At 38.7% G+C, this 15,083-nt stretch overlaps 1 long non-coding RNA gene across 2 annotated transcripts; it reads right to left on the reverse strand.

Annotated features, from left to right (window-relative positions):
* Nucleotides 1-4,192: 4,192 nt before the first annotated feature.
* Nucleotides 4,193-14,201, reverse strand: LOC116793279. 2 transcript variants are annotated; one of them, XR_004359427.1, is made up of 5 exons: nucleotides 14,038-14,201; nucleotides 12,596-12,714; nucleotides 12,309-12,379; nucleotides 10,761-10,898; nucleotides 4,193-4,206 (listed from the first exon to the last, which is right to left on the reverse strand). It is a non-coding gene; the product is annotated as an uncharacterized LOC116793279 (long non-coding RNA). The 2 variants fall into 2 exon arrangements; XR_004359428.1 differs by lacking the exon at nucleotides 4,193-4,206 and adding an exon at nucleotides 8,269-8,315 and having other exon boundaries at nucleotides 10,780-10,898.
* Between the last annotated feature and the right edge of the window lie 882 nt (nucleotides 14,202-15,083).

Here is a 15,083-nt window from a genome sequence, read left to right on the forward strand (position 1 = left end):
GATAAGGATTTAGTCTATCCAAATAAAACCAGTTGCACTTTTCAATACAAAAGCACAAATTTATCAAGTGGCTCAGCTGCAATGTGTTCGAGGTTCCTTGACATTAAAAGGTTGGATCAGATGATCTTTTGAACAGCCTGGGCTATTCTATCATTCCATAACAGGGCAACATGATTTTACATGGAACTACATTATTTGCATACTTGATGCTTTGTTATATCTTTCAAAATAAAATAATATAATTTGGACTTTATTGTTGAAAGAATGAAATTGCTTGACTGACACATGATAGTGAAACAACTACATTAGAAGCTCTGGCTCTTTTATTTCTCCTTCACTCAGAAAAGAGAAAAAAAGCCCCTAAATTTGTTCTGAACAAAATTGCAATACTGCAGGCTAAAACTTTCCTTCTCAATCTAAAAACTTTCCTTCTCAATTTAAATTCATTTTAAATTGTTATGCTTTACAAACTTCCAAATGGGATTCTAATTGTTGACAGACATTTTACATTACATGTGTCTATCACTTTGATTTAATATGCATTTTCAATGAAATTTAAAAAAGGCCTCTAAGGTGGCAATTTAACAGCAAGACATGCTGTGAATTTTAGATATAAAAAATATCTAGTTTTCAAGGATTTTTTGTACATGTGAAAATGGCCCTCCAGAAAAAAAATAAAAAAAATCGGAGACTGTCTGTATGGCTGAATTATCAAAAGCTAAATATCTCCAAGAACGTTACCTACTGTTTTAATCAATCACAGTCATCAGAGGCAAACCGGATTTTACATTTATGCAGCATTTCAGTGGTGCACTTCAAAAAGTGTTAACCACAAAAGAAATAGAATGTATTTGGAAATCCTATGTCTGGTTTATTACATCCCATGACCTGATTTAATTTGCTTCTACAGAAAATCCACATTGAAATGTCTGTAAGTAATATGTACTTGTTGTCAACTTTGATAAGAGACATTTGAAAGGAATTCTCTGATAAGAGCAAAGCAACTTTTTCTGTGTCCCTAAAAGAGTGGAAACCAGCCCTAGGAGAGCATACAAGCTGCAGCAGAGACCTCTTCTATATCAAGTCTACTTTTGAAATCATCAGAACTGTAGTTAATGTATAAACCCTGAGCTACAGACATTGACAGTACAGTGGGAAAAACTCTGCATCTTTAACTTGGAATTTGTAAAACAAAATATTAGCTGCTTTTAAATACTTGCATTTTCTTCATGACTTGAATACAAACATCTTGGCTTTGGCTTATTTTATATAAATAGCTTTAGATCATCTTGTTTTAGTGGTCCTGCAGGGTGTCCCAAAACCTACACTTGATGGCAAGAATAAACATTCATTAAACTTCAAAGGCTGCCAAAAAGTCTAGTTATTTTGATTTAGGGGAATAATTTAAATTAATCCCTATGTTTGTCTAGAAAATATGCAATGTAATCCATTTCTCAGTGTCCAGCTTCAAATCACACTGGAAAAAAAAAATACTGCTTTACTAATGTTTCCTGTTTTGAAAAACTGGAGAAAAAAAATTAATACTTCATATATTTTTTAAGAATTCTGGCTTAGTGACATTGAGTAACAAATATTATAATACACAACTGTGTAGTTATATCTCCACATAACTGCTGTTAAACTAACACACACAATGGACTTCTGCAATGGGAGTAGTAAAACCAGATTTTATGTTTGTTTGTACATATATATATATAAATAATCCTTTTTTAACAAAAGAGTCAATTACTCTGTTTTTGAATGGCTTTCTGCCTTAGCACCCCAACTCAGCTGATGCTGCTGTGCTACAGAAAACTCACAGTCACCTTTCTAACACATCTTCCTTTTTTTGCTGAGCCCCTCTTCAAATTTAGCAGAAACTTTAGTAGAATGGTTTAAAATTATTTTTTACTTTAAAATGAATCCACTCTTCAACCAAAGAAGCAAGTATAGCATACTGTGTCAGAGGCACACTGAGGAAAAAAATAAAAGGAGGGAGAAGCTCTGCTATTGTAAATCACTGTAATGCCACTGAGGCCAATTTAGACTCGCTGAGGTTGTGGCCTAATATTTGTGCTGAAATGTTGCAGCTATAGCTGTATCCCTGAGCTGTATAAATATTTGTTGAAAGCTGACTGTTAGGGTGCAAGGGGTGGATTGCTCATCAGCAAATAGTGAGGACCCTTGTCTCTTCACCTTTCTTAAGGAAACCTTCCACTTTTTGGGGGGGGTGGGAATTTTGCCTGAGTACATATATGATCCTTCTTACTTTGTGCCTGGATTATAGTGTGTGCAGTGAAATGGTAATTTTAATCTGGACTTTTGAACTTGCACCCGTCTGACTGTCCGGCGCTGATTCATGCCATGTACTGTATATGAATGACCAGCAATGTTTACAAAATGAATTAGCTTGACTCCAACTCTCCAGCCAGAAAGTAATCAAAGTGAAGAGCCAAGCTATTTCTGAAATTCCAGCTTCCCCAGCTAGAAACTGCATGCTCTGTCTTGCTAGTCAGTGTATTAATGTAAAATGTACACGTTCTATACTGGAGGACAATTAATAACAGCAGTGATTCTGAGCAGTCGACAGACATTAACTATTCCACCCCCAAACTGCTCTTGTGTGGTGGGCAAATCTGGCTGCAGCATATGGTACAGACACAGAAAATATCTATCAGTAAGTGATTATTCTATAAGTTGCAGTGTGGTTCTTTCTGTTCTTTCTTCTCCTATATTAAATTCCAGTTAACATTTTATTTCACTTCTTTCAAAGTCAATACAGGTATTCACAGACATATATTCAGGAATCCTCTTATGCAAATATTTTTAGTAGGGCTATTCATAACTGGTATCCCTAAAGTCTTGGAAGCTCTGGTTTATTTTCTCATCAACCATCCTAATTTAAACATTCAGCAACAACAGAGGTACCTTCAAAATAGTCTCATCCTATAAAACACATCAGCCGTTGCCAGATTTAACATCAAAAATTATTATGAAAAAAACTGATGTTATTTAAGCATTTTGTTTGGGATACTCTGAAACTCAAAATGTATCACTGAAATTTTCCTCTGAAAATGAGCCTCCTAATCTGAAAAGCCCGCTTCATATAAAGCTGGAGATGTCTCAGAGGCAAATTGTTTGCTCCTGTAGATGGTTAGAGCTCCACAGAGGGAGGATATGAAATAAGGCTCTGTTGATTTTGCAGCAGAGCATCTGAACCACTTCCCTTGCCCTCATCAGTTAAAGCAAAATTAAAAGAAAAATAAACCTCAATTAGCATCACTTAATTTGATGCAAATTGGCATCACTCCACTGGATATCTGACTTAAGCAGAGTTATAACAGGACTTACCACCAAGAAGATCTGGGCCAGGGTATTTTAATGGGTGGGCGGGTGAGAACCTGATTCTTCATCCTTATTCAGGCTGAAAACCACGAATGCACTACAGAGCTATAGATCAGTTGACAAATTGATTGTTTGCAGGGAGGGAGGCTAAAGTGGCTCAGTTATTCCAAAATTAGCAACTGCTAGTGTGGTGTATAGCTCAGGCCAAATGACAAGTGACCATGATGCTGCCCATCACCTCCCCATCTATATCATAGCTGCATCCAGCCCCTGCTGACTTTTATTTCCAGAATAAACTTGCAAATGCAGTAGAGGTAAAAATGAATAACATCTGAATAAAATAGCTTGGCAGGATATCTTTAACATTACCTAAAAATCAGAGGTTAATAAATAGTTAAATTTAGCTGTAGCTTCTCTTAAGTAGTTTGAACATAAGTCAATATTTTTGTCTTTTGTTGTCTCAGGGTTTCTACAGGAGCAGAGAGGATTTCATCAATGATGTTTCTACACTTTATAGCAGTATGCCTTTGTACTATTATCCATCTGTACCCTTATCTAACATGTTATCAGCTGTATGAAAATAACTATCGGTGCCGTCAACCCACAGCAAGTATCAATAGGAAGAATGACAGTGGCTAGTTTGCACACTTGAAATGGTTTATTTGTTGCAATCCTGTGCACAAGATGTTTATCAGTAAGCACCAGACAGCCATGCAGAAGAAGGAGCCTTAATTCTGTCTGAGACAGCCTCTTATTGCTATTGATAGTTAGCATCAGTGTCCAGTCTGAGAAATGGAAGTGCTGCAGGCAACTTCAGTCAAGACACCCTATTGATCTACTGCTTCCTCTGCATCCCTGCAGCTAGAGAAGAAAAATAAAAAGGGGAGGAAAAGCTTGCTGTATAAGGGGCAATGCAGCAGTCTATGACTTGCCATCATTCAAAGGGGTGTGTATGTGCATGGATATTCCTGATATTCAGTACCTTAGACAACTGTAAATCACATGCACAGCCATGATAAATATAAATGTCAATGTGCTGGAAATGTCCTTTATATAAGAGGTGTCACTAGAACTACAGTTTTAGCATGAAACATTTTTGCCGCTTTTTATTTTTCATTGACTTATTGTGCCTCTGTTATATCCTGTCTAACACAATCAATCTAAAGCATAATATCTGAGAGTCCTATTCATAAATAATACATATTTGGGTCATTTTCATTTGTATTCTACAATGAAGATTTACAAGCCAGAAACAAAACAAGAAACAATGTGTGGAATGCTCTTATTCAGTGGATAAGAATATATTACTGTGATCAATTAATCTGCTTTTCTCTGCATTAGGTGGACATCTTTATGGTACATCCATAAGGGTTTATAACTTGGGAGAGACAGAATCAGCTCTAAGGCTCTAACATAAAATGCCTGTACTCAGAAAAGAGAAACTTTTCCAAAGTTTCTTGTTTGGTTGGGGGTTTTTTTGGTGGCTTGTTTTTTTTTTTTTTTTTTTAATGGGAAGTGTGTTAATTTTGGCCAATTCAACCACAGCAATAACCCATCTGTGAACATACTATATTACTCTGCCCTATATATTACCTCTCATGTTAAATGAAACAAAAAATTGACTGCAATAATTCTGGGGATTTCTATAGTGCCATTCATGCAAAGATAGTCACATTTTACTACAAACCACACAAATTTGTTCTACAGGAGGGAACACTGACACACAGAAAGGTCCCAGCTCAGTTTTTTCAGGTGGAAGTTACTAGGCAAAATTAAGTAAAATAAAATCTGTGCACATAAATTGCCGGAGCAACAAGAAAGGTGAAAGGAAGACTTCAGTTGGCATTAGTATACAGTATAAGAAACTACATTTACTGGTGCAGACACCAGCAGGGCTGGTATTCCCATGATGGGCCATGTCAGAGGGGCAGCAGTGATGGCCTAGATACTTGTCACTTTTGCCTGCACAGAAGAAGCAAAAGTTAGGGCTTGGTGAGTTAAAATCAGCCAGAGCTACTTTAGGAAGGAAAATCAGAATATGCAAGAACTTTGCAGGCAACATAAACTGTTGGAGAAAAGTAGGGGTGAATGGAGGGAGTGTGGACAAGGCTGGTCACTGTTTTCCCCAAACCCCCAGAGATGAAGGCTGGGCAGTGCTCAGGGCTTTGGACTCTGGTCCTCAGAGTGGGGTTTTTGTATTAGCTTTTCAACTCTGGAAATTTGCTACAAGTGCATCTCAGATAAAAATTGAAATGAGTTTTGCAACTATGGCAAAAAAGCAATTTTACATTTCATAGGCCTTTTAAAACCCTTTTCAATAGAAAATAAAAATAACAGTAAGGGGGGAAAAAAGGCTACATTTCCATTCCCGATTTTATAGTTTGACGTTGCAGATGTTTCTGGGTCAGAGGTCAACATGTCTTTAGGTGTCAAAAGATGCAATAACCTGAGTAAAAAATGGCCCAGTCCCCAGAACTGTGACTGTGTGCCAGAATATCCCCACCTCAGAAGCTTGCTGGCAGCAATGTGCTCCAGGTGTCTTACACTATGCAGACCTGGTAGTCATTTTAATATTTTCCATGCTCATGTAAATGGACTTGATGTGTGTTCATCAAATGTGGGAAAATCCCACAGAATTGTGTGCCATCTGTTTATAGGTAAAAGGTCTGCTTTGCTGACAATTTAGTGCAAAATCAGAACACAGAATGAAAGCGAGTACGCTTTTGTTCTGGTTTGGTTTTATAAATCTGAGGCTTAATGTCATATCAAAACCCTAACAAAGTTCAAAGGTTCATTCTGTTTGGAGAGCAGTATTGTCCTTCTCAGAGGTATGGATATTACCTGAGCCTCGTGGAGCTCTTAAATCTGCACCACGTGGCTACAACTTGCAAGGTAATGAAACCCTGAGCACACACAGGAGCCAGCAGGACATGGAGAGGGTGCGAGTGCCACAGCTTGGGTAGCTGGATGTCTGCACTGGTGCCCTGGACCAGAAGCTCCACGAAACACTAGCTGACAGCATTCCAACACTTGTAGCTGGCCTCAAGTGAGGAACTCAAGCTGAAGCAAAAATGGAAAGGCTCATTTTGAAAAAGTATCACCTTATTTTATTTAGCACTCAATACTGCATTTGCTTTTTTGTTAGAATTAAAGCCAGGTTTAATTCAATTAATATGGTAGATCCCGATCAAAGTGTCTATCTTTATTATTTTGGTCTGTCTTAAACAAGACTGTTGGACAGAAGGCAGTTATGTCTGAGGTCCTGAAAGCAGCTCTGATATTAAAAGGAAGGCTTTGATCACAGTGATTTTCAGTTGACAGACATTGACCAGTCATCAGAAGAGGAATTTGAGACCTTTCTTATCCTCCACTCCTTGTGGAACTTCCATTTCTACCTTTCCACAGAGAACTGATAACCAGACTTGGGAAATTTATACCTGAATATAAGTCAGATGTTGTCAGGAGATGATGTCAAAGACTGTTGCAAAAGAGTATTTTCATTACATCCACCATGGAGTGAGTCTTGGGTGAAAGAAGAGTTAATGCAGCTGGCAGAGGAGAAAAACATCAGAAGAAAATAAACTGATAAAGCTAATCAAATCCAGACAATCTAAAATCTCAAACTGGATTCAAGGTAAGCTGGAAGGATGCTACAGCATCAAAAGCTGTTAAGCCATCCAGTACAACCTGAGGAGAAGACAGAACAAAATCTCTGGAGATATGCTCTGGATGCTTAGCAAGGTAGGTCAGTGTATCTCCACTCTACTGCTTTTCACGGGCTTAACCCTGCCCCTTATGGCCCAATATAGATATTTTAACCTTGCCACCAGCATTGTACTGAGGTGTAAAAGTTGAGAGAGTCTGAAAGTGCCTATGGTCAGTTAACTGGGAAAACAACCAGTTCCCCACAGTATAATCTACCCCATTTGCCAAAAGAGACAAGTTTTATACGTTCAATCAGAGAAGTGCAACTCCTCCAGTAATGTGGCCAAGACATTTACTTTGAAAATTGAGGAATCTTATTTTCAAGGTCAGTCTGAGGTTTCCTGGGTTCAGACTAAAACACTTTGTAGGGCCAAAGAAATATTTACTGGGTTCTAGGGAGCAGGGAGTAGATGTGTAATTTGAACGTATTTCAAGTCAGCCTGGGAGGTCTTTTTGTTTTTATACATTTGTGTCTCCTCAGACAACCTTTTTTTCCTTTTTTTTTTTTTTTTTCCTGAGAATTTGGAAGTGAAGAAAATGATGACATTTTTTACCAGTACATTTCAGTTGGGTCATATCCTGCATTGAACCAGAGAAGCTGCATTATTTGCACCCTTTCCAGGATGTATTTCCAGTGCATCATATGAAATTATATAGTCATCACATTTTGTCCAAGGGTTGCCATTCCTTGTGTTAAACTAGAAGGAGTTTCTGCATAAAGCAATTTGCTTTATGTGACCTTTGACAGTGGGAGTATTGGGAGAATGACACCTTGTAGGGCTAATTCCAGGTGGAGCTTCTTACACTTTGTAAATTAAGCAGCAGCATTTTGCAAATGAGCTCCATGATGAGTAGGTGATCAGATGTGCTACTGTGTAGTGCAGATTAACATCCGAGCATAGGAACTATCACCTAGCCCAGCAATGGCAGTAAAAGGTTAAAAGAAATACTCAATATTATCAATCATATTAAAAAAAAAAGAGAACTCCTTACAGCTGCCAAAGGAGCTTGGGAGAATTAATGTGTTGGTGTCAAAAAGACTGAGAATGAGTGAAATAGGACTACAGTGATTGCCAGAATCTTACTTGCCTGGAGAGATAACATTGGACATTCAGTTTAACTAGGCAGGTGCCAAGAATCCTCTTGTGGATGCTATGGAATGGCTTTCAGATATAAGAATGTACAATGCCCTCCATCATCTGGTACTTTCTCTGGTTTCAGAATTACTCATTAAGCCAGGGAAACCTCCAGTGAGGTGTGATGACCTGAAAACAGGCAGGAGCTAAAGAATCAATGTTTTAAGTAAAACAGCAATTATAAAAAGATCTACAACTCCTTCCATGCAATCAGGTAAATTACCAGGAATGGCATAAAGCACCTAAATTGGAGAAAGAGTGGAGGAAGGGGGAGTGGAGGGGAAAGAAGGTCCCTTGGGCGATACCCGATAGGATGCTTAGTCTGTGTGGAGGGCAAAAGGTTAAGTGAAAATGAGATGAAGGAATGATCAGATATAGTCAGATCAGAGACAGTTAAATAAAGGAAAGTGCTAACCTAAGATAAATGTGAAGAAACACGCTTGTGTGAGTGTATTGGTGTAGCTGTTCTTCAGCAGTTCAGGAACAGGAGAGGAGGAATTCCCAGTTCCCAATCCATATCAGTCCTAGTTGAAGCACTTTCCAGCAAAAAACCAAAAGGGATAAGGATACAGGTTTAAGATTCCTCTCTGCTACTCCAATAGTGTAAAAGGATATTAAAGGGCTTCTAATTACATCTACACTTTTTGCAGGTCCCTTTTTAAGGCTGGTGTGATATGAAACATCCTTAGTGATGAGAAGGAGAGTCAGGCCTGTGCCATCTGTGATTTTGGACACTGAGAAAGATGCTGTTTTAAAGGATCAAAACAGAAATACTGAGAATTACTTGAAAGCTCCAAACTTTGTTGGTTGGTTAATGATTTCATGGGTCAAAGAGCTCTCATTAGTAGGAGTTTCCATAACAACAAACAACATTTGGTTAAAGAGATGCATAACATAGCAAACAAATGCTTGGAACACAGCCTATATAAAACTTCATCAAATATTTTGGTATATCTCCATTCTTAGCCGACTCAACAAAAAGGGCCTGGGATAACAGATTGCACCAGGAAGCTCAAGAAGTATCTGTACTGATCAAGTCTGGAAATGACCACAAGTATTTTGTTCAAAACCCTTTGATGTCTTACAGCCTTTAAATGTTTCTAAGAACAGCCTTAAATTCCTAAACGCCAGATGAAAATTCTAATTCTTAGACACATCATTTGGAGCTCAGTAGTTTTAATGTTTCCTCAGGAGCTTAATTAACATATACAATTACACCTGGGAATTAGGAAATTGGGGCTTTAGCTCATCTGCTAGGTGCTAATACCTGGGGAATACCCAAACAGGATTTCACTAAAATAAATTTTGGTACTCTCAACAATTTTGAGTGCTACAACTCTTTGGGGTGAGTCGTGTGCTCTCCACAAAGAGTTTGGTTAGTCCCAGAATTCACCAAATCTAGCTGAACTGCTGTTGAGCAATACTTCTCAAGGTAGCTGCGCTTGCAAACTGCAGATTGAGATGCAGAGTGAAATGCAGATCGAGCTCTGGGTGGGAGCCCGAGACAAGAGGCCGTGAACTGCCAGCCTTGGGGATAACAAAGGGACAGAGATGGGTGACGCCAGCCAGGTGAATGGACACAGCAGGAGCCGGGAATTGCCGACCTTTTGGATAACAAAGGAGATGAAGACGGGTGATGCCAGTGAGGTGGATGGACACGGGGCCGAAGACTCGGGAGGAAGAGCGAGACGCCCAGGGGTCCCTTGGTTGAGGGTCCCTCTCGGAGGCACCGGCTCGGACTGTTTCTGTGTTACTGCGCCGTGAATAAATGGTTTTATGGAACTAGACATCTGAAACTGCAATGGGAGACCTGGAGTCGAACCGGTAAGGAAACCTGGTCTGACTGTGTGAGTGGGGTGCGTGGGGAGCCAAGCGGGACCCGTGGAGTCACGGGAGCCGCCGCGGTGAACGGGCTTCATCCCAGGAGTGCAAGTGTCTGGCCTCGGGAGCGTGGCTGCCAAAGTCTCATGAATGGTCAGACTGGGTAGTTTCCTTAACACTTCTTAATCGTTGGGAGTAACACAGATCCCATATATATTTGTCAACCCTAAGCTACAATGAAAGAAGTCTGAGTCTGTGAATGAGGAGGTCTCAAATGAAAGACGTGGTTGAAGCATTTTGACCCTATTCAATCAAGGTCAATTTTCCTCTGAATTGTACCTGTTTCTTTGTCTAACATTTTAGATACCTTCCAAGTGTCTATCGACAGAGTTTGTAAGTGGCATTGCACAATGAAGAAGAAAGAAAGCTGCTCACAAAACTCCCCCTCTCCCCCATGTGTTAAAAAGCAGAGTTCCTGAGGAAAAGACAAAAGAGTGTTTGGGTCCCAGTTGTATGTGCCTATGGGAAAGGAGTGGTGAAAAGAGGCCAACAGCTCCTGGAAACAGGGAGGGGAGAGCACAAATCAGCTTTATGAGCCAGCAAATGATGGATGGCTAAATGCCAACTGAGAGCAATACATAGAACGGGGTTTGCATTGTTGTGATTATTAAAGGTTATTTTACTTTTAATTTTTTGTGGTAGGTGTTCTTACTCCTTCCTTACAGAAACCCTTGATTTTCACTTGCTGCATACTTAGATGCACTTGTCATACCCAAAAGGTGATTTCAGTTCTCAGATGCCAGGAAACTTCTCTGCTGATCAAAACACAGCTGCACAGGCTCACTGGATCTATTCATGGGTGCCACAAGACTGGGGTATGTCTGTCCATACCTGTGAAAATAGATATAATTAATATAACAGATATGATACAAATATGCAAATCCAGAAGCTAAAAATGACTAATAGTAAGAATGTTTTCGTTTGCCAAACCATATCAAAATATCCAAATCATTAAAGCAGCATTCAGTCCACACTCGGACTACTGCTACTGCAGTGACATCAGCACCCTCTTACTGTATTTTATTTTACATTGAGCTTGTTTTTTAATGAAAGATCTTAAGGAACACAATTTTTAAAAAATACTTTAATTAGCTTTTTCCAGACTCTAACCTCTCTCATCTCGCCTTTAAAAAGCTCTTTCCTTTATTTCCCACAAGTTGCTTGGACATACGATGTCAGGTCATAGGACTACATGAATTGCTATTCATTGGACACTGATTTTGGGATTGGAACAATAAAGGAGCAATTTCTATCTATTTTATATAAAATTCCTTCAGTGTAAGAAAGGGAACAGAATATTTTCTTATAGATAACATTTTTATTAATTTCAGGAATGTATATCAACCCATTTAGTAACAAATAACAGAGAGGCAATATCTTCAGTATGCTTTATTATATTAATAGATTTTGTATTACAATTTTACCTTCTTCACTTTGACATTTATTTCTCCTTTAATGAGTTAAAATGCCTAGCCAAGAGCTCTTGGCTTTAAGTACGTTCTTACATCAGCATATTAACTGTCACATTCAGGCTAATAGGCTTAACTTATCTGTTCGAGATCTCTGTCAGAAAAAGACCCAAACCCTCCCATTTTAAAAAATTGATGTAAATGGAAACTTCCACTTTAGTGGCCCTGGAAGACAATAATGCTGCTTCATCATCATCCAAACATTCAGTTTTACGGTTTTGCTGCCAAATATCCCAAATATCCGTGATAAGTGTCTCTTCTTATAATAAAAGATACTGAACAAAAAGCAGTTTAACTGAGATTTTGAAGTCTTGATTTGCAACAGTCCATTCTGAAACCTTCATTTTATTTCCTTTTGTATTGTGCAGGCAAACAATTGTAGCTTTCGTCATGAGCTCAAGCAGTACATTTTAGCAGACTGAGCTTAAGCACATGCAGATGGGTGTAACATCGAATTTTTTTAAAGGATATTATAAAGCCAACTGCAAGCAAATTAATGTAAAAATGAAGGAACATTTTTTCATAATATTGGGTAATTGCGAGCAAAGTTTCAATGGACCTCAGAATCTCAGAAACTGAGATGAAACAACTGCAGGTTTTGAATACTTTTTAATTCTGACTCTTAAATCACGTTAGTGTGAATGACATTATCAATGCAAAGGAAATCATCAATGGAAATGTACAGCCGATATGATCTATTTTTAAGAACAGTTTTAGAATCAGTTTCCTCATTAATTATGACCATGTTAATGAAAGGAGAGAAAAAAATTACCTGATATTTTACCAGGAGTCCTCTCCTTTTCCTCCCTCTTAATCCAAACCAATTCAGCAGGACTTGGGGTTCTGAAAAAACAGAATTTTGATAGATTTTCTGTATGTACCCTTATTTTTTTTCTACTAGAAGGGTACATACAGTGGTTATCTGTGGATTTACTCTCTGCCCAATGGTGACTCATTGGCTGTTTCTACCTCTCTCAGTGACACAGGTCCAGAGCTCAGAGCTCACGGGAGCCTTGCTGGGTCCAAGGTACCTTTCAGTGTCAGAGACACTGAACTCACTCTTGAACACAGGGTTCACCAAAGTGTTTCTTTATTCAAGATGCCTTTCAGTGGTTATGGTATTTCTGACTTCTTTCTTGTGAAACTGGGAGATAGTGGTCATTTGCTTCCCTGTTTGCCTGTATGAGGAAGCAAGAGAAAAAAAATAAAAATCTGTTTAAGAGCAAATGCTGCATGAGATAATTCCATCTGCCTGCCTGATTTGACATTTTCAACTCAATTTCTCCGTTTCTCTGATGAATGATCCAGCTCTTCCCAGTAATAGGCACTGCTTAAGTGCTGGACATATGCTACAATAATAACAATTACAAATAATTACTCTAATGGGGTGAACGAATAACACCAATTAGTTGGTGTGATGATGTTTCCATGACAAACTCCAGCTTTATGGAGTTGTTCATTTTTAAGTCTAAAAGCTTTCTGATATCCTTTGTCAGGCAACAGTGTGACTTGACCACCTCAATTAATAAATCTGTCTTGCTAGATGCATATAGTCATGGACTGTGCTCCTACTTCAGTGAAAATTTCAATCAACACCTAGTGCAGAACTAAGTTTAGGCTTAACTGTAAACACTTAGTCATAATGAAGCAGATTTCCTGATGAATACTTATTAAATAATTTCATTGCCTATATCCTGAGGAAATGTAAAAATAGAAGTGTTGGTGTGCACATGTACTTTGTTACATATTGTCAAATCGAACTGGTTCAGGACAACACTTCAGCCTGTTGTTAACCTCATTAACCTCAGACATCAAATACAATGGACTTGCAGACATGTCTGAACTTAAGCTCAAGTATCATTCAGAATAGAAATGTTTTACTGAACTGAGAATTAAACTGAGGCATGCTCTTGTTCAACAACAGAGGACAGAGCTTCTTGCTGAAGTAATATTTATGTCTGTGCAAGAGACTAAAATATTTGATCTCATAATGCTACTCTGGATTTGAATATCTGTGAACCTAAGTCAATGTTTTCGGATTTAACTGTTCCTCCCAGCATGGTAATAGATATTACAGTAATATTGAACAGCATAAATTAATTGGTATGATTTTTAAAAGCTTTACACGGGTTTAACATTTAAAACATATCACAACAACAATCCTAGTAATTTTCAAGGTCTGTTAAGACCAACAGTTTAATCAACCAGCAAGTCTTTGGTTTGTTGTTTGGTTGGTTGGTTGGTTTTTTTGCATTTTGTATGTGAGTTTCTTCCTTTCTGCAACTCACTTTGCCTGTAGAGAGAAAGGAATTCAAGAATCATGCAGCAGACCATTAGTAAACTTGTCAGGTCTGCTGACACAAAATCCACAGGTCCACTGAAATAACAGGTATCAAGGAGTTTATGATGACTCACATATATCTGCCATATTCTGTCAGGAGGGGTGGATGCTCTTCATCCACTCTGGCATAAAGACACATCAGTATAAAATCTGGGCTTACCTCACAATTTACTGCCACACTTTCCACTCTGCAGCTGACCTCTGATAACTCTTTGCTCACAGAGAGAGGAAGTCGGTGGCAATATGATCCAGAAGTCTTCCAGACCTCATGGGCAACGTTTCCACAGTCAAAGACTCTCAGAGAGAGAGAGATCAGTGCTTTGTTAAATTCGGGACTTAGAACAGGAAAATGACCAGGGAAGTCACAGCCAAAGGGATGGCAACTGTTTTTGTAAAAGTCCTAACTGGGTCACCAGACATAATGACCGAGTGACCAGAAGTTCTTTCCTGGATGTTAATTTACCAAGCTGTTCCTCCATACACACTTTTTGTAGCCCATGAATTGTTTTCCCAAAGAGCACTCTGATGAGCCATCAGCACTTGGTCGGAGCTGGAGGCCTGGCTGTATAAAAGCACTCTCACAGTGCTGTACAGTCGTTCCTGCTGCCTCACATCTCTGGAACACACAGTTCAGTGCAGCTGCTCAAGCTCACAACTGTCTCACTTGCTCAGAGAGCTTCTTCACTGATGTTTGAGCAACAGTGATATCACTGCCAGAGTATGTCACTAACATCTTGGAAGCAGAGGAGGAAAGGAGACAGACTTGAAATGCCAAGATGAAATAAAAACGACATGAATATTCTTCTTTTGACAAAAGACTACAGGAGTTAGAAAGGAAGAGTGTCTTATAGGTCCACTGATTTGGTACCTCAGTGAGTTACACCAGTATATGTGGTGTCTTGGAGTATTAAAAATAGGAATCAAACTCCTACTTAAGTAGTGATAATTAGGTCAGAGAACAAAATCCTGTAGGTACATCAGCAAGTCAAAATTTAAACCCATTTTGTACACACTATACAAAATACTGGACTTCTAAGTTGGGGGGTGTTGTTTTATTTTCAGGCTCAAGTTTTCAAATAATTGACAAGTTCCTAAACCTGCTTGTAAAAATCCCCAAGTCATGTGCTAGTCAGATAAAAATCTGTTCACTGTAAAAAGGGAAGGGGGAAGGGTGAGGAAGGAAAGGTTTGTTGATAAGTTTACTAT

Source organism: Chiroxiphia lanceolata, chromosome 13 (assembly GCF_009829145.1).
Source record: "Chiroxiphia lanceolata isolate bChiLan1 chromosome 13, bChiLan1.pri, whole genome shotgun sequence".
In the NCBI taxonomy this organism is placed as follows: domain Eukaryota; kingdom Metazoa; phylum Chordata; class Aves; order Passeriformes; family Pipridae; genus Chiroxiphia; species Chiroxiphia lanceolata.